Source organism: Anomaloglossus baeobatrachus, chromosome 6 (genome assembly GCF_048569485.1).
Source record: "Anomaloglossus baeobatrachus isolate aAnoBae1 chromosome 6, aAnoBae1.hap1, whole genome shotgun sequence".
Lineage (NCBI taxonomy): Eukaryota > Metazoa > Chordata > Amphibia > Anura > Aromobatidae > Anomaloglossus > Anomaloglossus baeobatrachus.
In genome coordinates, this window is record NC_134358.1 from 87,945,090 (window position 1) to 87,969,155 (window position 24,066).

At 44.3% G+C, this 24,066-nt stretch overlaps 1 protein-coding gene across 1 annotated transcript in view; it reads left to right on the forward strand.

The window, feature by feature from the left end:
• Positions 1-404: 404 nt before the first annotated feature.
• Positions 405-24,066, forward strand: part of TRIQK (triple QxxK/R motif containing) — a 157,446-nt gene continuing 133,784 nt past the window's right edge. Inside the window, exons 1-2 of the mRNA XM_075316259.1 lie at positions 405-601; positions 19,940-19,995. The gene's annotated coding sequence lies outside the window, so the exon portion shown is untranslated. The remainder of the gene's footprint in view (positions 602-19,939; positions 19,996-24,066) is intronic.

Consider the following 24,066-nt stretch of genomic DNA (forward strand, 5'->3'; position numbering starts at 1 on the left):
TCCCATTCTCCCCGCAGTTTTAGGGGAAAAAAAGTGCGTCTTACAAACTGGATAATGTGGTTTCTTTGCATTTTTTTTATCACCAATCGGTGAAAAACATAGGGAAACCGCAAAAGAATTGACATGCTGCAGTTTAGTGGTCACTACAATAATGCGGCCAAAAAAAGCGCAGTGTGCACAGCAAATCCGCAATCTCATACTGTACTTTGGGGCCACCAAAAAAGCATCAAAAACTGCAGTGTGCGCATGGGGTCTAACCGGGGCTGCACTTCAACCCGCAAAATACCGCAACCACCAAGCTGCAGACTCCGGCAGGGTGTGCGCCTTGTGCCCCATATGGTGTCTATGTTTTCTATGGCCGCACCATGATAACGGCCCCCTGCACGCAGTACAGGAGCGCGGCCGGCACATGTCTGGCACTGTCTGCGGCCGGCACATGTCTGCGACGTGTCACTTGTGGCTCTGACGGGGGAAGAACAAACAGAAGAGCACACAGCCGCCGTACACGTCACCACTGCTGCCACATAGCAGCGCCCTCCGCCTCCTGCAGGACCGGAGCACACGGAGGAGGAGCGGAGGCCGCACCGGGGACTGGCGCTAGGTAGGCAGCGGCGGCCTGTGCACTGCTCTGCAGAGCGCGGGCTGGGGGGGTCCTGCAATGCTCTGCAGCCGGCCGTGCTGGGGGGGTCCTGCAATGCTCTGCAGCCGACCGTGCTGGGGGGGTCCTGCAATGCTCTGCAGCCGGCCGTGCTGGGGGGGTCCTGCAATGCTCTGCAGCCGGCCGTGCTGGGGGGTCCTGCAATGCTCTGCAGCCGGCCGTGCTGGGGGGGGTCCTGCAATGCTCTGCAGCCGGCCGTGCTGGGGGGGTCCTGTAATGCTCTGCAGCCGGCCGTGCTGGGGGGGTCCTGCAATGCTCTGCAGCCGGCCGTGCTGGGGGGGTCCTGCAATGCTCTGCAGCCGGCCGTGCTGGGGGGTCCTGCAATGCTCTGCAGCCGGCCGTGCTGGGGGGGTCCTGCAATGCTCTGCAGCCGACCGTGCTGGGGGGGTCCTGCAATGCTCTGCAGCCGGCCGTGCTGGGGGGGTCCTGCAATGCTCTGCAGCCGGCCGTGCTGGGGGGTCCTGCAATGCTCTGCAGCCGGCCGTGCTGGGGGGGTCCTGCAATGCTCTGCAGCCGGCCGTGCTGGGGGGGTCCTGCAATGCTCTGCAGCCGGCCGTGCTGGGGGGGTCCTGCAATGCTCTGCAGCCGGCCGTGCTGGGGGGTCCTGCAATGCTCTGCAGCCGGCCGTGCTGGGGGGGTCCTGCAATGCTCTGCAGCCGGCCGTGCTGGGGGGTCCTGCAATGCTCTGCAGCCGGCCGTGCTGGGGGGGTCCTGCAATGCTCTGCAGCCGGCCGTGCTGGGGGGTCCTGCAATGCTCTGCAGCCGGCCGTGCTGGGGGGGTCCTGCAATGCTCTGCAGCCGGCCGTGCTGGGGGGGTCCTGCAATGCTCTGCAGCCGGCCGTGCTGGGGGGGTCCTGCTTGCTCTGCAGCCGGCCGTGCTGGGGGGGTCCTGCTTGCTCTGCAGCCGGCCGTGCTGGGGGGGTCCTGCTTGCTCTGCAGCCGGCCGTGCTGGGGGGGTCCTGCTTGCTCTGCAGCCGGCCGTGCTGGGGGGGTCCTGCTTGCTCTGCAGCCGGCCGTGCTGGGGGAGGGAGGGTTGCCGGCTGCTGCATGTTCTCCCTTCATGTTATTTCCCCTCAGCTCCCTGACAGGAGCAGTTGCTCGTCTAGCGCTTCCATCATTGTGGCGTGCTCCTTGCACACATGTTCTCCCTCTGTAGGGGCTGATGCAGCAGCTGCCGCTTTCCTATAGGCTCATGGTGTATATTGTGTTTTTATTTTCCTGTTCAGGAGGCAATTGCTTAAGTAGCAATCCCAAAACCTCTAATGACCTGAAATGCCCTGTGCTCCCACACGTCAGGGCACAGGGCTGTGTCTGATGTTACTGTCACTGAATATAGGGGGCATTTGTCATGATGGGCGTCCCATATACTGGCCCTGACCCTATACACACCGCGTGCCATGTGCATCCAGGTGCCTTCCAGTCACTGGCCCCAGGTTTGGCTGGAGGCGCTTCACCATTTTGCTGAACCCTGTCTTTTTTTTTTTTTTTTAGTAAACGCAAACGGTTTTTAACATAGAAACCCAACCCCAAGCATAAATATATTAACTTTTAAAGGGAACCTGTCATCAGATTTGGGGCCTATAAGCTGCGGCCACCACCAGTGGGCTCCTATATACAGCATTCCATAATACTATATATAAGAGCGCAGGCCGCTGTGTAGAACGTAAAAATCACTTTTATAATACTCCCCTAAGGGGCGGTCCGGCGCCTCCTCTCTGCGGTCTGGCGCCTCCTCTCTGCGGTCTGCGCCTCCTCTCTGTGGTCCGGCGCCTCCTCTCTGCGGTCTGGCGCCTCCTCTCTGCGGTCCGGCGCCTCCTCTCTGCGGTCCGGCGCCTCCTCTCTGCGGTCTGGCGCCTCCTCTCTGCGGTCTGCGCCTCCTCTCTGCGGTCCGGCGCCTCCTCTCTGCGGTCTGGCGCCTCCTCTCTGCGGTCTGGCGCCTCCTCTCTGCGGTCTGGCGCCTCCTCTCTGCGGTCTGGCGCCTCCTCTCTGCGGTCTGGCGCCTCCTCTCTGCGGTCTGGCGCCTCCTCTCTGCGGTCTGGCGCCTGCCTATAGTAGCATAGATAAAGAGATCTTTAGAAAAAGTATTGCTGAAGATCCTTTATGATATGCTAATGAGCGCAGTGACTAGTCGCGAGAGCGTTAGTTCACCTGGCTAGTTGGCCCGCTTAGCATGTAAGCTAATTTCACATTTCCATTCACGCCTCTACTGCTCTTATTGGTGCAGAGGGAAATTTCCTTGGTCTGTGACCCTATATAAACTGGTCCCATGTACTAATAAAGATGAAGTCTTTGAGTACACCATAGAAGTGTGTGCTGTATTGATTTTCCGAGCGCTCGTAAAACATATCTTATTAATTTGGCGTTCCAGAGGCATAGAAGGAGTGTATTTCGCTCACATGGATGACACCCCCTTTCCGTAAGGCACAGTGTAAGCCCCTGTGTAACAACCTGCGGCTCATGTCATCCTTAGAAATACTTATTAAATAATTGTCCCACAAGGTAAACACCGGAAGGAAACCGACCTCGCCGAATCCCTGTACTTTGGGTACTCCACCTCCCCTCAAAAAAAACTAATAAAAGATCGGAAAGTCATATGGGCTTTTAGCAACAAATGCTACAGCTCATCATAAAAAGTCAGAGAATGGCTACTAAAGCCAAATATATTTTCTTGCAAGTATTTTTTTTATTTTTTTTACTTCACACAAACCCCCCTCCCCATATAAATCTGGCCTCACCATAGCTGTGCTGGACCGTAGAACGTTTATCGGAAAGTGAAAAGTGTAAAAATAAAGGACAACAGCAGAGTTTTATGTCTTTTTTTCATTTGCTCCCTACTTAGAATTTGTTTAGCTGTATGTTAGTGCATTATCTGGTTAAATATATGGTGTCATTCAAAACTGCAGGGACTAGTCACAAGGGCGTTAGTTTCCTTGGCTAGTTGGCCCCATTAGCATGTTATTACGTCCCTATGGGCATGCTAACATGCTAATGAATGTGCAGCGTCAGAGGATGGTCGTGCTCACCTCTCTGCTGTCACCGCGCCCGACTCCTGGATTTCGGCTCAGTGCGCATAAATCCGGACTTACGGTCATGCGTACTATGAAGCCGTGTGTACATGTTCTGGCTTCACACTGGTGTAGTGCGCATGACCAGAAGTCCGGGGTCATGTGCACTGAGCCAAAATCCAGGAGTTGGATGCAATGGCAGCAGAGAGGTGAGCGACCATCCTCTGACGCTGCGCATTCATTAGCATGTTAGCACACCCATAGGGACATACTAACATGCTAATGGGGCCAACTAGCCAAGGGAACTAACGCCCTTGCACTAGTCCATGCCCTCATTAGCATTTTATATGGGATCTTTAGAAATACTTTTTCTAAAGATCCCTTTATCTATGCTGGTGTATACAGGGACGGTTAGGCAGGGATTAGTAATATGTACCCAGAACTCCTCGTGATTCTGGATGCATGTTGGACTTGACTGGTTCCCATTAAATGTGTGCAAAAAATTTGTAGGATCTTTCTTTGACACCCAGGTCGCTATCCTGGGACAGCTGGTCCCGGGCCTTACAAACTTCCTTGGCCGGCATCGTGGGCACATCTGATGGTGTGAAGGCCCACTGCCGCAGAGATCATGTCATTGTGTGAGGACTGATAAGATGTCACAGGGCATAAAAATTGTCAAATGTCCCAGGAGGCTGGCATGTCAGTGCTCACCAAGGAAGTTCACATGTCCGTGTTTCTGGTACGTGTGGCAGCCGTCTTTTTCACAGATACCACACGTACCTATTATAATCTATGGGGCTGCAGTGCTGATATGTTTTTTTTCTGTCAGCACGGATGACAAGGGCCGATACAAGTCTAAGGGTCCGTGAAAAACACGTACGTGTTTCACCTTCAAAGTGTAGGAGAAACTATGTCATTTAATTTTCTACATCCATACCGGAAAAACACAGATGACACACGTTTTTTAAGCCCTTCACGACTGATGACTTATATATACTTCATAGGCCATGTCCCCGCTTTTGATGCGGGCTCACATGCTAAGCCTGTATCATTCTCTGTACATGACAGCTGATTAATCAGCCATCAAGTACCTCTAACGGTGAATCTGGCATTTAAAATGCACAAACAGGAACAGCATAAATGATTCGGCCCATCATTCCACCCATCACATGATCGCAGGGCGCCGATGGTCTCAGCTGGAGATCCCCGTGCCTGCTCACATGATACTTCTGTGAACCCCTGTCCGTGGTAGGCGTTCATAGGAGATAATGATCTAACACTGCTGATGTTGATGCCCTGTCCTGTACAGCACAGGTGATTGGTTGGCCGTTCTCAGCTTCAAGTTCCCTAAGGGGAATATTAAATATATAGTGGAACCTTGGATTACGAGCATAATTGGTTCCAGGAGTGTGCTCTTAAACCAAGTTACTCTTATATCAAAGCGAATTTTCCCATAGGAAATAATTGAAACATAGAAATTTATACAAACTTATTACATTAATATAATATAATGTACTGTATTCATATAAAATGATTACAGTACACTAATACAAAATACTGTACAGTAAAAAGCATATAAAACAAATTAAACTGCACTTTAGCTTACAATAGACTTGTTGGTGTGCGAGAGGTACAATACAAGCAATGTGCTGTACTGGTTAGCAGAAAGAAAGTACAATACTGTATCCACAAGTGCAAACTGATAGACATGCTGTATAGTATATACTGTACTGTACAATGATATACTGTATACAGCACATATGTACGTACAGAAAGTTACCTCCAGAGCGGGTCAGAGTACGGAAGTGTGCGCGGTGAGTATTTGCTCTTATTGCAAAGCATTGCCCTTAAACCAAGTTACAAATTTGTAAAAAGCTTTGCTTGTCTGGCAAAACACTCTTAAACCAAGGTTCCACTGTAGTAAAAAGTTAAAAAACCCACAAGTTTAATAATAATAATAATAATAATAATAATAATATAATAATAATATTTATTCATTTCTATAGCGCTGTTAATTCCACAGCGCTTTACATACATTACATACACTGGCAATCATTACATATATTACATACATTCAAATTGTTTCCCTTTTGCCCTAATAAAAATAAAACAATAAAGAAAATAACGCACATGCATGGTATCGCCAAAACATTGTTTCTACCCCAAAATTGTATCAGTGAAAACGTTAGCTCAGGGCTCAAAAAATAAGCCCACACCCCAGATCCTGAAAAGTGAGAAAGCTACAGGTCTCAGAAAAAAAAAAGCAAAACATTTTGGGGGACAAAGTTCTGAATTTTTTTACCACTATTATACTATATTCATTATACTATATGGAGGCCTATGGGGGTATTATGTATGGCAAACTATGGAAGGTGCATTATATTGTGCAGTGGGTATGGAAAGTATTCAGACTCCTTTTATATTTTTCACTCTTTGTTTCATTGCAGCCATTTGGTAAATTCAGAAAAGGTCATTTTTTTTCTCAATAAATGTACACTCTGCACCCCATCTTGTCCGAAAAAACAAATGTAGACATTTTTGCAAATGTATTAAACAAGAAAAACTGAAATATACATGGTAATGAGTATTCAATCGCTTTGCTCAGACACTCATAGTTAAGTCACATGCTGTCCATTTGCTTGTGATCCTCCTCGAGATGGTTCTACTCCTTTATTGGAGTCAAGCTGTGTTTAATTAAACTGATAGGACTTGATGTGGAAAGGCACACACCTGTCTATATAAGACCTCACCGCTCACAGTGCATGTCAGACCAAATGAGAATCATGAGGTCAAAAGAACTGCTCAGAGATCTGGTCAAGGTTGCAAAAGAATTTCTGCAGTACTCAAGGTTCCTAAGAGCACAGTGGCCTCCATAATCCTTAAATGGAAGAAGTTTGGGACCACCGCAACTCTTCCTAGACCTGTCCATCCAGCCAAACTGAGCAATCATGGGATAAGAGCCTTGATGAGAGAGGTAAAGAAGAACCCCAAGATCACTGTGGCTGAGCTCCAGAGATGCAGTAGACTGATGAGACGAAGATAGAATTATCACCAAAAAGTTCTAACTGGTATGTGTGGAGAAAACCAGGCACTGCTCCTCACCTGCCCAATACAATCCCAACAGTGAAACATGGTGGTGGCAGCATCATGCTATGGAGGTGTTTTTCAGCTGCAGGGACACGATGAGAAAAAAAAAATGAACTTTTTGAAGTTACCCAATGGCTGCAATGAAACAAAGAGTGAAACATTTAAAGGGGTCTGAATACTTTCCATACCCACTATATGTAGGACTATGAGGTGTGCATTATATTATATGGAGTACTATGGAGGGTGCATTATACTATATGGAGGACTATGGTGGGGCATTTAATAGGAAGGGTGCATTATACAATATGAAGGGCTATGGGCTGTGCATTATAATATATGGGGGTGCATTAAAATATATGGACGACTATGGGGTGTTAATTATATGGAGGACTATGGGATGTTCATTAATTCATTACACTCTATGGAGGACTATAGGCATGCATTATACTTTGTGAAGGATTATGTGGGATCCATCATACTGTGCAAGGGCTGTATTTGGGGCCATTATACTGTTTGGTGGGCTAGTGGGGGCATTTATACAGTGTGGAGCCCATTATACTGAATGAAGGGCTGTTTAGGGGGCACAATTGGGGATTATACTGTTTTGGTGTCACCATACTTGTTGGCGTAGTTGAGGGAGGGTATAGTAGGGTCATCATACTGTGCATGTGGTGGGTACTGGGGAGAAATTCACTTTGGTGGTATCTGGTATCATACAGTGTTTTTGAGGCACTTTCAGTGTCATTATACCTTATGACTGAAAGTGAAAGTGGAATCTAGGGGCTTCAATAAGAGAATTACTTTGAATAGGCTGAAAAGTTGTGACATATGCTATTATGTCACTGCTGGAGTGGTGCGTATAACCTCTTAATCACATTGGACGTACTAGGTACATCTTGGCTCAAGTCTATGTAATAACCGCCAACTACTGCGGTAAGTCCCGCACATGTCTACTGATTTGTACAGCAGACCTGTGCAGCTATCAGGCGCAGGTGGATCTGCGATCCACCTGCATCTGTTAACCCCTTAGATCGCATTGTCAAAATGTGACAGTGCGATTTAAAGCACCGCAACGGATAACGCGCACTTACAGTACAGACCAAAAGTTTGGACACACCTTCTCTTTCAAAGAGTTTTCTTTATTTTCATGACTCTAAAAATTGTAGATTCACATTGAAGGCATCAAAACTATGAATTAAAACATGTGGAATGAAATACTTAAAGTGTGAAACAACTGAAAATATGTCTTTTATATTTTAGGTTCTTCAAAGTAGCCACCTTTTTGCTTTGATTACTGCTTTGCACATTCTTGGCATTCTCTTGATGAGCTTCAAGAGGTAGTTACCGGAAATGGTTTTCCAACAGTCTGGAAGGAGTTCCCAGAGATGCTTACAACTTGTTGGCCCTCTTGCCTTAACTCTGCGGTCCAGCTCACCCCAAACCATCTCGATTGGGTTTAGGTCTGGTGACTGTGGAGGCCAGGTCATCTGGCGTAGCACCCCATCACTCTCCTTCTTAGTCAAATAGCCCTTACACAGCCTGGAGGTGTGTTTGGGGTCATTGTCCTGTTGAAAAATAAATGATGGTCCAACTAAACGCAAACCGGATAGAATAGCATGCCGCTGCAAGATGCTGTGGTAGCCATGCTGGTTTAGTATGCCTTCAGGTTTGAATAAATCCCCCAAAAAAGTCTGTGGAGCCTCTGTTAGGCATCTCAACACAGAAACTAGCCAGATATCCTTCCGAGAAGGACCTAGCCAAGGAGTGGCTCTTTTTAGGAAACCACCATAACCACCATATTAAGTGGCCCTTTTAGTCAATATCCAACTCTTTGACAAGTTTAAAGAAATGACAAGGGCATTACTAAGGCCAGGTATCCATCCACAGACAGCTCATCAGTGTGGAGTAGGATTCTGGCCAGGTGGGAGCAATGCCTAGTAGACCAACAAGACAAAACACAGGGGGCAATGTACCTAGGATTCACTGTCTTGAGCGCCCTTGTTGGCTGCTGGCTGGTCTCCCCGAGATCAGTGATTGTTTTGTCTTGAATAAATCCCCAACAGTGTCACCAGCAAAGCACCCCCACACCATCACACCTCCTCCTCCATGCTTCACGGTGGGAACCAGGCATGTAGAATCCATCCGTTCACCTTTTCTACAAAGACACAGTGGTTGAATCCAAAGATTTCAAATTTGGACTCATCAGACCAAAGCACAGATTTCCACTGGTCTAATGTCCATTCCTTGTGTTCTTAGCCCAAACAAGTCTCTTCTGCTTGTTGCCTGTCCTTAGCAGTGGTTTCCTGTATGCTATTTTACCATGAAGGCCTGCTGCACAAAGTCTCCTCTTAATAGTTGTTCTACAGATGAGGTGTATCCAAACTTTTGGTCTGTACTGTACCTGCTTCCATCAGAGGCCCCGTGACGTGATCATGGGGAGCCAATAGTTGCCATGGTAGTACAGGATCATGTGATGACTCCTGTCGCAATCATGACTCATTTTCTGTTACAGCCGACATAGCGCCGGCTGTAAGAGGAGAGCAGCATTTCTGCTGATTGAGCAGTGCTGCTCTGATCAGCAGAAATGAACAAGCGATCAGACTGCTGGTCCTTATAGTCCCCTAGGGGGACAAGTAAAATAAATAAAAAAATAAAGTAAAAAACAAAAAATTATTTTTTTTTTCTTCTAACAAATGAAAAGTCTAAAAGTTCAAATAACCCCCCATGTGCCGCATTGAAAATGAGAGTTAAAAAATACACATATGTGGTATTGCCGCGTTCAGAAATGCCGTCGTCACAGATTTTGCGCAAAATGCAATAATGGGCGATCAAAACGTAGCATCTGAACAAAAATTGTAACATTAAAAACGTCAGCACAAGATGCAAAAAAACAAGCCATCACTGAGCCCATATCCCGAAAAATGAGAACGCTACGGGTCGCGGAAATTGGCGCAAAAACTGTGCCACTTTTTTGGGACAAACTTCTGAATTTTTTTATCCCCTTAGATAACCTTAAACCTATACATGATTGGTGTCTATGAACTCGTACCGACCTGAGGCATCACACCTCCACATCACTTTTACCATATAGTGAACATGGTGGATAAAATACCCCCAAAACATTTGTGCAATCGCATTTTTTTTGCAACTTTTGTGCACTAGGAATTTTTTTGTAATTTTCCAGTACACTATATGCAAAACTCATGGTTTCATTTAAAAGTACAACTCGTCCTGCAAAAAAACAAGCCCTCATATGGCAGGACTTACAAAAAAATAAGAGTTACGGCTTTCGGAAGAAGGGGAGCAAAAAACAAAAACAAAGAGACGGAAAATCGCCCAGGGGTGAAGGGGCTAATCTAAGGTCCCTGACCGTAATAATACTTCCCTTCTGGTGTCTTCACTTTCTATCAGGGCCACTCCCGTCTGTCTCAGGCAGTTTGTGACCTAATCTAATGGATGTGCCAATTCTGGGGTGGCTGTAGGCTGCTATTTTTAGGTAGGGCCTCCCCAGCCAGAGAATATCAGGCCCCAGCTGTCTGTGTTAACTTGGCTGGGTATCAAAATTGGGGGGGGGGGCTTCATGCCGTTTTTTAATTTTTTTTTCTTTGATTAGTTTAAAAAAGTCACAGGGAGTCCCTCATATGTTGAAACACAGACAATATAACGCCAACTGCTGGAGGCTTCAGCGTGTAGCTGTCTGCTTTGTCTGCACTGGGTATCAAACTTTTGGGGGGGACCCTATGCCATTTTTTTCCATTTATTTATTTATTTTTACACTCTTCTCCGGTAACCCAGTTAGTGCGAGGGCAACCAATCACAGACACCCAGCAGTCAGACCTGCAACCAATCGCAGACACTGCCACAGAGAGTGGGCGGGGAAGCAGTGAATATTATTCATGAGATCTAATGAACGGATTCGGAAGTGTGTCCTGAACTGGATTCCCCCCCCCCCCCCCCAAGTCGGCCATACCCGCCCAACCTGAAGTTCTGCCGGTTTGCCCATCTACTGTACAGTTGAGTGCACATAGCATGCTGTATATAAGAGCCCAGGACACTGTGTAGAACGTAAAAATTACTTTATAATACTTAAAACAGTCACTGTGGGGGAGTTGGGTCATATGGGCGTCTCCGTTCTACAGTACCGGCGCCTCCTCTTTTGGCTATCTTTGTTCTCTTTCTTCTGTAGCCGCGGTGCATGACGCGTGCTACGTCATACACACTCACCGACGTTGAGGTCCTGCGCAGGCGCACTTTGATCTTTGTAGTGTGCCTGCGCGGGACCAGTGAGTGTGTATGACGTACGACACGTCATGCACACAGGCTTCAGAAGGAAGACTAAGATGGCCTAAGAGGAGGCGTCTGCATCGGAGAACAGAGACACCCATATGGCCCAACTCCACCACAGCGACGTTTTAGGTAAGTATTATAAAGTGATTTTTACGTTCTACACAGTGGCCTGGGCTCTTATATGCAGCATGTTAGAATGCTGTATATAAGAGACCACTGGTGGTGGCTGCAGCTTATAGTTGCCAAAACTGCTGACAGGTTCCCTTTAAAGACCCCCATTTTCAGATTAGTGGGGTCTCCGCAGTTGGACTGCAATGATCCCACTGTTGCCACCCCATCTTGCAGATGTAGCTAGTTCAATGTCGTTTTTTGTAGGACAGCCCCTTTAAGAAAGTCTTCTCATCAGCCCATTAATCTGCCATTCTGCTATACAGCAGCCGTTTCGGTTTTATTATATTGATTGGCCTTCTTTCCTCATAGTAATTTGTTTGTCCTGTATTATCTTTTTTGGAGAAATCTTTAGCGCAGAAACACAGAAATAAAGGCCTCTTCATCTGATACACAGCAGGAGGTGTAATTCTCTAGTGAGCAGATCATAAAATACGTCTCGCCGTGTCGAGGATGGAAACAAACAAAAGAAAATCTTTCTGGTTGTACGAAAGATGTGAACTTCGTTTTTTTTACGGGTTCCTTATAGAGAAGTTTGGGGAACCTTCATTTATCTTATGGAATTGCACATCCACAATATGGCGGCTCAGTTGTTGGCATTTTGCAGCACTGATGTCAAAGGACGATGTCCACTTAGAGTTATGGTTTTTTTTTTTCTACATACCACAAACATGAGATTTGTATAGAGAAGTTATCGAACAGTCTTTTGTGTATATTTATCTTGCATACATAATTTAGATTTATATATACAAGTGCGTCTCAATAAATTTTACAGCACTTCATGCTTCCCTCTGCCGACAAGCTTTATGGAGATGAAATTTCATTTTCCAGTAGGACTTGGCACCCGTCCACACTGCCAAAAGTACCAATACCTGGTTTACTAACCACAGTATCACTGTGCTTGATTGGCCAGCAAACTCGTCTGACCTAAACCTCATAGAGAATCTCATTTATTGTCAAGAGGAAGATGAGACACCAGACCCAACAATGCAGACGAGCTGAAGGCTGCTATGAAAGCAAACTGGGCTTCCATAACACCTCAGCAGTGCCACAGTCTGATTGCCTCCATGCCACATTGATGCAGTAATTCATTCAAAGGAGCCTACCAAGTATTGAGGCATTTACTGTACAGACTTTTCAGTACATAAGCAAGGATGATTGACCTTAGGGAGATCAACATCCAACACCGCGGAGACACCATCACGTGTTTCTCAACGCAGTGATTCTATAGCAATGCCCCCTGGGAAATATTCAAAGCAAGAAAGTCTGCGGGGACACCATCACTTGTTTCTCAACGCTGGCAGGAAACTAGCCAGGTCTTTCACCGGGAAGTGACATCATTAGAGAGGTAAGTACGTGTGACAGGGATTAACGACTTTGTGCGCCATGGGCAACTAATTGCCCGTGACGCACAAGGGTGCGATCGCTTTTGCGATCGCCAGGGCTGTGGAGTCGGAGTCGTGGAATCTGAGTTGGAGCTCATTTTGGAGGAGTCGGAGTCTGTATAAAATGCACCGACTCTGACTCCTTAAAATATATAATAAATTGGGGACAGTAGTGCAATGCAGAATGTGCTGAATATTTTTTCATAGGAATTTTAGGAAAGTTATGAAATGTCCTATGAATGGCTGTTCTATTCCTGATCTAAGGCTGCATTCAGACACAGCGTTTTTGCTGCATTTTTTGAGGATACGTTTGTCAGCTGCAAAAGCAGATCAGCTTTTTAAAAAACCGCATCACCTGAAAGGTTTTTGAGCTCATAGATAATGCTTTCAACAGCAAAAGCAGATTAGAAAACACCACAAACTGACTGCTCATTCTTTGTGAGGATCCTCACAACACGATGTGTCTGAATGTCCTATCTTTTCACCATTGCCTTTGCTGGATGCCCAGAGTCACTGCATTTCAAAGAATTATTTTGCCATCAATGTTCGATATGTTTGTAACAAGAAAGAAATTGTTAGCTTAATTAAGACACTTAGTTAAGACACTGGCAGTAAAATATAGTAAAGCTCATCACACCGGCCAGTTTCTCCAGGCCTTAGTGGAAAAAGTTCTGCAAGATTAGGAACTCAAAAAAGAACAGGTTCTTGCCATTGTAAAGGACAATGCTTCAAACTTGATAAATACAATTACACTGATGAATGAGAGTAATGAACAACAGCTAGAGAAAATTTAGGATTCAGTATGTGTGAGATGGAGCCACAGCGCTGTTCATGTAACTGAGGAACAAACAGATATTACAACAGAAGAACAGCAAAATGATACTTTAGATTAGATGATCTCGTTGAAGCTGCTTCAAAACACTTTTTCCCTCACCCTATGACGGCACCACAAAATAAGGGTGCCGTCATGGGTTCGTAAAAAAACACATTACTGGTAAGTAATTACGTATTTCATATTCATCACATGCGCTGTGTTGTGCACACGCTGCAGTTGGCAATAAGAGATAGTCTGCAAGAGGGAGCCCGGTTTCACACATCCGGCTTTTCGCTGGTTTGGCGGATGCGGCGCACTCCAGTAAAATGTATACAGTACAGTGGCAGCGGGACAAACGCCGGTCACATGCTGTCATGTGACCCGAAAGTTGCGGTGCTGCCACTGTACTGTACTGGTGTACGCCGCATCCACCAAACGGCGAAAAGCCGGACGTGTGAAACTGGGCGGACATGCTGGGAATCTAATGGAAAAGTGAGGAAGTTGGTTATTGATGCCAGAACCCCTAAAATTGATTCTATCTTGAAGAGACGTGATGGGAAAGGGGCAATTGTTGATCAAACCACTTGGTGAGGCAGCACTTATTTAATGACTGAGCGATTGCTTGAACTAAAATCGTTTCTTATAGATATGGTGAACCCTCAAGTAACATAAAATGAAGGTCAATGGACACAGGTGGCTGAATTGAAGGAATTGCTTAATCACCCATTTAACGTGACTAAAAAATTACAAGCTGAGGATTTAACTCCTGGCATTTTCATAAGGGAGTGGAAGAACTTTCTATTTTGCCTGTCCCAAAGAGGAGGTTTAATCGCAGATGGCATTTCTGCTTCAATGAAACGGGAGAGAGACATAGCTATTGGAAAATAAAATTCTTCTGGCAGCTGCTTGTGGACCCGAGTCATCGTATACTGCTTGATGATCAACAGCTTACTAAAGGAAAAGAAGCTTTGAGTGAGGTAGCAGTTAGGATGAGCGGCTACAGGACTGCCAGGTGCAAGAGGACTCGGGTGCTGACAGTGCTACTGCTACCATATCTTCATCCTCATCAGATGAGGAGTTTAACTTTGACAAGTATTTGGATGACCTGGAGCAGGCAAAGCGTTGCCGCAAGGAAAAAGATTTCACTCCGTCTCCTATAGCAGCAGATTGACCAGATTTCAGTAACATTTTTCACTTGCTCTCAAAGAAATAGAAAAATTCAACCGTTCATCAAAACTGACTGTGCATGAGGCAATTCCTTTATACCCGGAAATTGTTAGAGATGTTGCCCATGTGGCTACGGCTTTGCCTCCAACCCAAGTTATTGTAGAGAGGTTGTTCTCTAGCCTTAAAATTATTAGGTCAGATTTGAGGTCATCTGCGAAGGAGGATCTGATGGAGGGCAATTCTATTTCTTACAACAAATTCATAGACTGCACAAATGTTATTTAGTATGTCTTTGTTGAAAACTGTTTTTTGCCACTTAGAGTATATTAAATAGTGCATAGTGTTTCTATGTAAACACACTATGTAAGAGGCAAAAAACAGTTTTCAACAAAAACATAGTAAATAATAACATTTAGTATATTGCTTACATTTAAGTGAAAAATGTATTGTAGTACAATGTGAACGTCAGACATTTAATCATTTTTATGATACAATAATCAAGATATTTAGACAGAACATAAAATATTTTTATTGGAATACAACTTTAGAACACAAAAAACTGTAATAAATTGTAAATATGTAATACACTATGTAATATACAGTAGATTACATGTGTATCTTGTGTGTGTATATATTATATATTATATATATATATAATATATACACACACAAGATATATATGTAATCTACTGTATATTACATAGTGTATTACATATTTACAATTTATTACAGTTTGTGTTCTAAAGTTGTATTCCAATAAAAATATTTTATGTTTTATCTAAATATCTTGATTATTGTATCATAAAAATTATTAAATGTCTGATGTTCACATACACATGTTCATGTACTACAATAAATTTTCACTTAACTATAAGCAATTTCCTGGACGGTGCACGGAGACAAAGATGTGGGCAGTCCAGAATAGTAAAGTAGAATCCAGCTCAACGTCCATGAAAAAATCCAAGGAATAAAGTCAAAGTACTTTATTATACAGTATATCTATGAAAAATGGTTATATAGAGACCACATGGTAGCAGAATAGAGTAGATTTTTTTTATGGATATATAATAAAGACTTTGATTTTATTCCTTGGATTTTTACATGGACGTTGAGCTGGATTCTACTTTACTATTCTAGTATTATTCCAGTACTTATCACAAATAAGGAACCTAATGCAAGTCAAAGGGTAAAAAAAGAATTTTTCTAAGGCTATGTGCGCACTTACCGGATTTTGCCGCGGATTTTCTGCGGATTTGCTGCATGTTTCGCTGCAGAAAATGTTCATAACATCTCTGCAGTGAATCACCAGCAAAACCTATGGGAAAAAAAATCCTGTGTGCACTAGGCGGAATTTGACAGCTGCATGTTTTGCTGCGGGATTCCCGCAGGAAAAACAATTGCATGTCAATTCTTTTAGGCACGTCGCTGCGGGATTTCACTCCATTGACTGCCATGTAATCGTGAAATCCCGCAGGGAATAACGCAGGCAGCAAATTCTGTGCGGTTCACTGCGTTTTCCTGCGTTATTCCCTGCGGTATTTCGCGGTTTACCTCCCGTAATGTACATCGCTTGCCTGCGGTTTTGCAGGGAAGTGATGTCATTACAGGAAGAGGAAGCAGAGCAGAGAGTAAACACACACACACACACAGACATCACAGACATAGATCACAGACACACACAGACATAGAACACAGACACATAGAACACACATAGAAAGCAAACGGAAATATAGAAAACAAAACACGTGGGCTCCGCTGTATATTTACCGTCCAGCTGAGGTAAGCACACAGCGGCGGCCCAGTATTCTCAGGCTGGGGAGGGAGAGGGGTAGGGTTAATGTCCCCCGCCTCACTCCCACCTCCCGCAGCCGAGAATATCAGCCGCAGCTGCCCCGGGACTGTCGCATGCATTATGCGGCAGTACCTGAGTGTCCCCGGCTCTTCCTGCTGCCGTGTAGCAGTGGCAGTCAGGGTAATACAAGGGGTTAATGGTGGTGGTTCGCCGCCATTAACTCCAGGCTTGATCATGGCAGCGTCTATGTGACAGCTGACATGATCAACCCGTAAGGAAAGTGAAAAAACCACACACACCGAAAAATCCTTTATTTTAAATAAAACACAAACAAGCCTCGTTCACCCTTTTATTAACCCCTCCCGAAACAAAGCTCCGACGTAATCCACAGCTCCGGCGTAATCCACAGGTCCTGCGCTGCTTACATCCAGCCGCGACTGACACACAGCGCTGAATGAATGCAGCCTCGCAGCGAGCCAGCAGAGGTAATTACCGGTCATTTCCCACGGCCGGTAATGTGAACTCACTGCCGACCGTGGGAAATGCAGCGAACTGTCCTCTATCTATCTGTCTATCTATCTATCCCTCTATCTATTCTTCTGTCTCTATCTATCTACTATCTAAGAAGGAAATTATTATTTTTTTTTTTTTTTTCAATGTGCTTTATTGCATTGAATGCAATAAAGCACATGTACCAACCCGCACGCGGCAATACCGCGAACAATACCGCGGTAAAACCGCAGCAAACCGCATGCGGTTTTCGGGTGCGGTTTGCTGCGGTTATTTACACCGGGTGCGGTAATCTTTTAGTGCCTGCGGAATTTTCTTGAGAAAATTCCATTTTTAATACTGGCACAGAGGGGAGGGGAGGTTTATGGGAGGGGAAGGGGGTGAATATTAAGTTGCAATTTACACACATTCCGATTGCTGGCGCCAGAGCAGTGGAGTGTGTGGTGGTAGGGAGTGCATTTTCATATTCTATTAATGGATGACCCAATCACTGACGCCAATACAAAATATAGAATATGCCCTGAAAATAAGCCCTAGTGCATCTTTTGGAGCCAGAAATAATATAATTTTAATATATATTCTAAAATCTACTATGTCTCTTAGGGGCTCAGCCATGTCCTTGCTTCTCAGTGTACGCTTTTACTGATTATAATAAGATGTGATGTAGAATTGCTCAGCTAAGCATGAAGTGCAAGGGGCATAAAGGGTTTTCAGATCTTAAACCTTAAAACACCACTCAAACATTTTTTTTTTTTATCTCACCGCCGCTGAAGTGGTCCTTTAAATTTAAGTTCCCTGGTCTAACACTCACCCTCTGGGGTCTTCATCTCTTTTCAGTGTCGCTCCCATCCATCTCAGGCATTTTGTGACCTGCCAGCAGCTCCAGTGTTTCATGTAGCACATTGGGGGTCACAGCTCAATGTTAGTCTATGAGAGCCTCCTTCTGGCCTCATTCTGGCTTTCATAGAGTTGTTTTGAGAGCTTGTAACATAACTCCTGACTTCCGGACAGTCAGAAGTTGCTGTCACAAGATGGTGCTGTGGGACTGGAGCGATGCCAAAATAAAGGTGAAAATTGGTACATATAAGACCTGGAGCAGGGGAGTGTGTTTAAAACACCACTCCAGAGCTGAAAAAAAAAAACAACCCGCGTCTGGTTGTGGTGCTTTAATGGGATGGTTGTAGGACCTACATCAATCTCTATAGCTAGAGGTGTCCTACCTCCACACAGTCTGGTGAGAAGAGTACTATAAATTGAAAGTGCGACACATGTGTGTCTCTCTCCATTCAAAGGCGTGCTGGTACATCCTTGGCCATGTCTGTCCTGTTACCGCGGGCTCGTGCAGCTAGCACGCTGCCATCCCCACACATGTGAGACTACATGTGACCTTGACTGTGTGCAATAGCGGTGAGAGGAAAAAAAGGTTGGTGGTGTGTGTCCAGGCGCTGCAGATAACAAGGGATTTGGAGTTATTGAATGGCAACGTTTCAATGAGCACAACGTGTTTCTAGGACCACTGTCCCCTTCACCAGGTAGCATTTGATGAAGGGGACAGTGGTCTCAGAAATGCGTTAGGCCTATTAAAACTTTGCCACGTAATACCTCCGAGTCCCTTGTTATCTGCAGCGCCTGGACACATACCACCAACCTTTTTTCCTCTCACCGCTATTGCACACAGTCAAGGCATTCAGTGTCAAAGGCAGCAAAATAACCCAAAACATCTTTGAACCACTACCATATTTGACTGTAGGCACTACGTTCTTTTCTTTGTAGGCCTCATTCAGTTTTTGGTAAACAGTAGAATGATGTCTTTTACCAAAAACCTCCGTTTTAATCCTATCTGTCCAGTGGATACTCCCCCCAGAGAGTTTGTGATTTGTATACATATTGTCAAACTTCGATCTAGGTTTTGTATGTTTCTGTGTCAACAGTGGGGTCCTCCTGGGTCTCCTGCCATATAATTTTATTAAAATGTTGATGGATAGTTTGTGCGGACGGTAATGCATGCTGAACCTTCAGGACAGTTTGAATTTCTTTAGAACCTGATTGGGGCTGCTTATCCACCATGCGGACGATCCTGCGTTGCAACCTGTCATCAATTTTTCACTGCTGTCAATGTCCAGAAAGATTAGCAACAGTGCCATAGGTTGCAAACTTCTTGATTATGTTGTGCACTGTGGTCAAAGGAACATCAAGATCTCTGGAGATTGTGGATATTGTTCAACAATTTTGGTTCTCAAGTCCTCCGACAGTTCTCCTCTCCTTTTTCTGTTCTCCATGCTTAGAGTGGCACACACAAACCCAAATGCAAAATTGAGTCAACTTCTCCACTTTTTATCTTTTTTTCAGGTGTGATTTTCATATTGCCCACACCTGTTACTTGCCACAAGTGAATTTGAACGAGCATCACATGCTTGAAAGAAAGTTATTTACCCACAATTTTGGAAAGTTGCCAATAATTTTGTCAATTTATGTCAAATTATGTCTAATTTGCTTTTTTAGATTTGTTTTTTGTGTTGTTCCAATATACACAAATTAAATAAAGATGTGTATAACAAAATGTGTAATTTTTTTTGTAGAAATACTTCATTGTCTGGAATAATTTCAAGGGTGCCAACACTTTAGTCAGTGATGGTGTATGGACACTCCGAAAACATTTGAGCATGCTTCCTCCATCTGTTCAGAAACTTGATAAAAGTAAATGGAGAAAGCTGCACTCTCTTCTTTTGTTGCATTACTTTTACGCATACAGTGTTCTTTATATTTATTTATAGACCGTTGAAGCTTTTCTTTCGGTTTGCAAACTGTTGACTTTCTCACATAAAATGTTTTATTTTTTAATGTGCCGGCTATAGCATTTTACATTCAGTGCTTCTCTCTATTTTCCTCGTGTAGACTACAATTTAGTTCAGATCTGTGTTCATAATATTTATTTGATGAGCCTTGATTCAGATACAATGCATACGGAAAAGCCGTATCCAAATAGAAGGGATTTGGTGAATGTCGGCTTTGTGACATCTGACTGCTGCTTTTTAAGTTTCACATCAACATTCTTTTTTTTCATAGCGCTTTATGGATCGTTCCTTTATATAACCTGCGCTGAGGAAAGCAACACAATTTAGGTAAGTGCTTTAATTCTCTTTAATGTGTCTCAGATGTGCTGTAAACTGTCGAAGGCAACTGTGAGCTCTGATAAACATCGACTACAAACTTTTCAAAGAGAGAGCCCAACTTTAGAATTTAGTGCATTAGTGCGCACAAAAATACACATTTCCTGATGGTCCAGATCATGTATCAAATGCAAATCATTGCCCATGAGTTGGATATTCAACATTGGACTCATCATCCTTCCCTGTCCATAGGAATCCAGATAGCGGCAGTGAAATGATCGACACACGTGAGTGCTTCCCCACCTGTCTCCCAGCTCTGCCATAGATAAAGGAGGTTTCCTTGCCTATATTTACGCATTTATTGAATATCGGTAAATAACGTGACCACCACCATCACAAATACTATGGCCAGCAATTGGACTTAAAGTTAAGTTTTACAGTGTTCTGGCTTAAAATATAAGCTTGTGGCATATATACTGGAAAATGTTTTACCTGCACTTTTAAAAACTGCATTACTACCATATAAAATTATCACACTGAATGTTTGCACATAGCGTGGCGCATGCTGCACTCTTTGGATGGTACCTGACCATCTGACATGTGATCCAGTCCATTTACCATTACCAACCTGAAGACTGTTTCATCGAAGAAACGTTAAGAAAAGCACAGGCTCAGCTTGCTGAATCTGGTCAACCTTAGGGTGAACATGTAAAGGGATTGTCCACTACTTGGACAACCCTTTTTCATTCCCCATGTTTTGCCCCAGTTAAAATTAAAAAGTTTACACTCGCCAACGGTGCCGTTCCAGTGATGTTGACACTTGTGTTCCCAGGTTGTTACTCATATGTTACTTCCCCCACTGGGCAGGGCAAGCAGTGCAAATTCATGAAGGTTAATGAGCTGTCCAGAAGTAGTATGACCATCCTAGAAGCAGTTACAGTTGCGCGAGAGACTTGGTAAGTATAAGGCACCTGCTTTCCCCCTTCTTTTCTTTATTTTTCCTTAATTGTTTTTTTAATTACCTGAGTTGCTGGACCCGGATCGTTACCCGAAGTCAGCGCTTGGATACTTTTCAACCCGCGCGGATTCGGACTTTTACAGTCCGGGTCTGGCCATCACTACTAACTGGTAGTATTGATATCTGCAGACACAGGCCAACTGTAATCTACCTGGTATGGAGTAATTTGTATCTGAGGTAGAATAATCACAAACTTGGTTAATCTCTCACACAAAGTCTCTAGACAGTAATCTGTCAAGTATCCATTGATTGCTGCCTCTGACATTATTACAGCCCCATTGTTTTGCAATGAAAGTAATTTTTTTATACCAATTTTCTTCAGTTTTCATGAAACAATGATCTTGAGTGAGTTCATATGCTGAGTTGTTTGGTGTCGTTCTTTCTCCCTCACTTTGATTATTGTTGGTAGCTTTACAAGGGGATGTACTGCTGCCCAATGATTTTAAGGTTCACTTATAAGATATATTATCCAGCAAATGAGTGTTTGCTCACTTGCTTGCAGATCACTGCTGATAGATCACTTGCTGACAGATCACTGGGCATTTTAGAATGGGCAGTAATTGTTCCTTCCTTTTATTGCTTGTTATGATAATCCTCGTGCTAGGCTAAGAGCCCCGGTCTTTTATACTAGGAGGGCAAAAAATTGAGCCAATCAAATTTGTCATATCATTGTAAAACTAAGACTAAAAAATAAATTAAGTAAATGCTAATAGTACATGTAAATCACATAGGGTACTTAGTTTACACTCTTTTGATAAAAAAAAAGCATAAAAACCATGCCACCAAAACAAGGTATACCCAATCAGGATGGACCCTAACTCTTGTAGTTCACCTCTCTATGTTCTAGTAGGCCTCAAAATACACAGGGGTAGAGCAGGACCTAGACCTGACTATTTAAAGTGAACTTGTCAGATCCAATATGCACCCAGAACCAGTTCTAGGTGCATATTGCTAATCCATGCCTAACAGTCCCTGCATCTAGTAACATAGATAAAGGGATCTGTAGAAAAAGTATTTCTAAAGATCCTTTATGATATGCTAATGAACACAGGGACTAGTTGCAAGGGTTTTAGTTCCCGCGCTCATTCTGCCCTTTTGGGCATGGAAGTACACCCACAGAGGCGTGCTAAAATGCTATTGAATGCAGCATCACCAGCGGTGACGTACCTGTGACCACTGTCACCGCTGATCTGAATGCTGGGATTTCTGATCAGCGGTGACAGCGGACACCGGTACATCACCGCTGGTGATACTCCAATGAATAGCATGGTAGTTTACCCCTGTGGGCGTGCTGCCATGCTAAGAGGGCAGAATGAGCGCAGGAACGATGGGTGCAGTCACACTAGGACACCAGTGAGGCCAGGGCTTACAGCCTTCAATTGATGGTGTCCCAAATCAACACCACCATACATCCCTATGTCACTGCCTAGACAAGCGGACATGCTGGTACCTACATCCACAACACAGGCGTATATGGTTTTTCTGAGAATTTCTGCAGTGCTAATAAGCTTCACCTGTGCAAAAGTTGCAATTTTTAGTAAAATCACATGTGATGTAGTTTAAAGGGAATTTGTCAGCAGGTCCTTGCTACCTCGTCTACGAGCAGAATAATAAAGGAAAAAAGACCCTGATTCCAATGATGATCACTTAGTTTACTGGGTGCAGCAGTTTTGACACAGAGTTCTTAAAGGGAATCTGTCAAGTGTAATATGCACCCGGAACACCGAGCAGTTCTGGTGCATATTGCTAGTCCCTGCCTAACTGTCCCTGCATCTAGTAGCATCGATAAAGAGATCTTTAGAAACAGTATTTCTAAAGATCCTTTATAACATGCTAATAAGCGCAGGAGCTAGTCACAAGGGTGTTATGTACCCCGACTAGTCTACCCACTTAGCATGTTAGCTCGCCCACAGGGGTGTGCTAATGTGCTATTCAATGCCCATTGCCCAGCGTCATTGATGGGGATGCACATACCTGTGTCCGTTGTCATTGCATCAGACGCCAGGCAGTGCGCGTGATCAGAAGTCGCCGCACTTCTGGTCGTGCGCACTAGGCCTCTCTGAAACCGGGATGTGTACATCTGGCTTCATAGTGCGCATGACCTGAAGTGCGGTGACTTCTGATTAAGAGCTTAGCTGCCCATACATGGAGGTTTGTAGTCCAAATAGTGGCATTTTGCCCAGATACGGATGTTTTTAACCTAGATAATGGCATTTCAGTTAGGTTCCCGGATTACAGAGATATACCTTGCCATTGGTTTCCGGGCTTACATGCATTGGCCAATACATAAACTAAATCTCTCTCTTTTGCAGTAATGCAGTGCCATATTTTCCCTTGTATATTTTTGGCTTTTTCAGTGTGCGACTGTATGCATTTTTAGTTACTATGTTTTTTCAGTTAGCACCTGTTCACATTTGTTGGATGTGCGGGTCAGTTTTTTGATATTTCTAGTGAGTAAAAGTTACCAGTAGAGATGAGCGGACCTGTGGAAGTTCAGTTCGGTTTCAGCCGGACTTTAGATAAAATTCATTTTGGGACCCGGACTTGACCTGAACCCCAATGAAAGTCACTAATTGGATAGTTCGGGTCTCTGCCCACATGCAGCCAGCCATAAACAGATCACTTCCGGGGAATGATGGACACTGTTTTTATATTATTTTTTTTTTTTGGTACACACTACATCTAATAACATGAGAACAGGAGAAAAGCGAGGGTTTCCTCCTTGAGAAAGCAACAGTACCTCCGCGAAACGCGCGTTTGTGGTGAACCTGCTCCTTTTGGGTATGTGCACATTGTATTGATCATGTATCAAGCCTTGTTTTTGTTACATCTTGATCATAGTACTTTTTTATGACCCTCATCTCCTATATGTATGATTTCATCAGGACCTTGGTCTAGCTGGATGCACTTGCACTTTATTATCATATTTTTTATTTGCTATGACTGACCTAGGTATTCTTACTGTGTTATACCTCTTAAAATTGAGTCTTTTCCTGATAACTATGTCTCCTATGATATTTTGCTTCTGATACATTTATACCATCTTATACACGTCAGTGACTGTG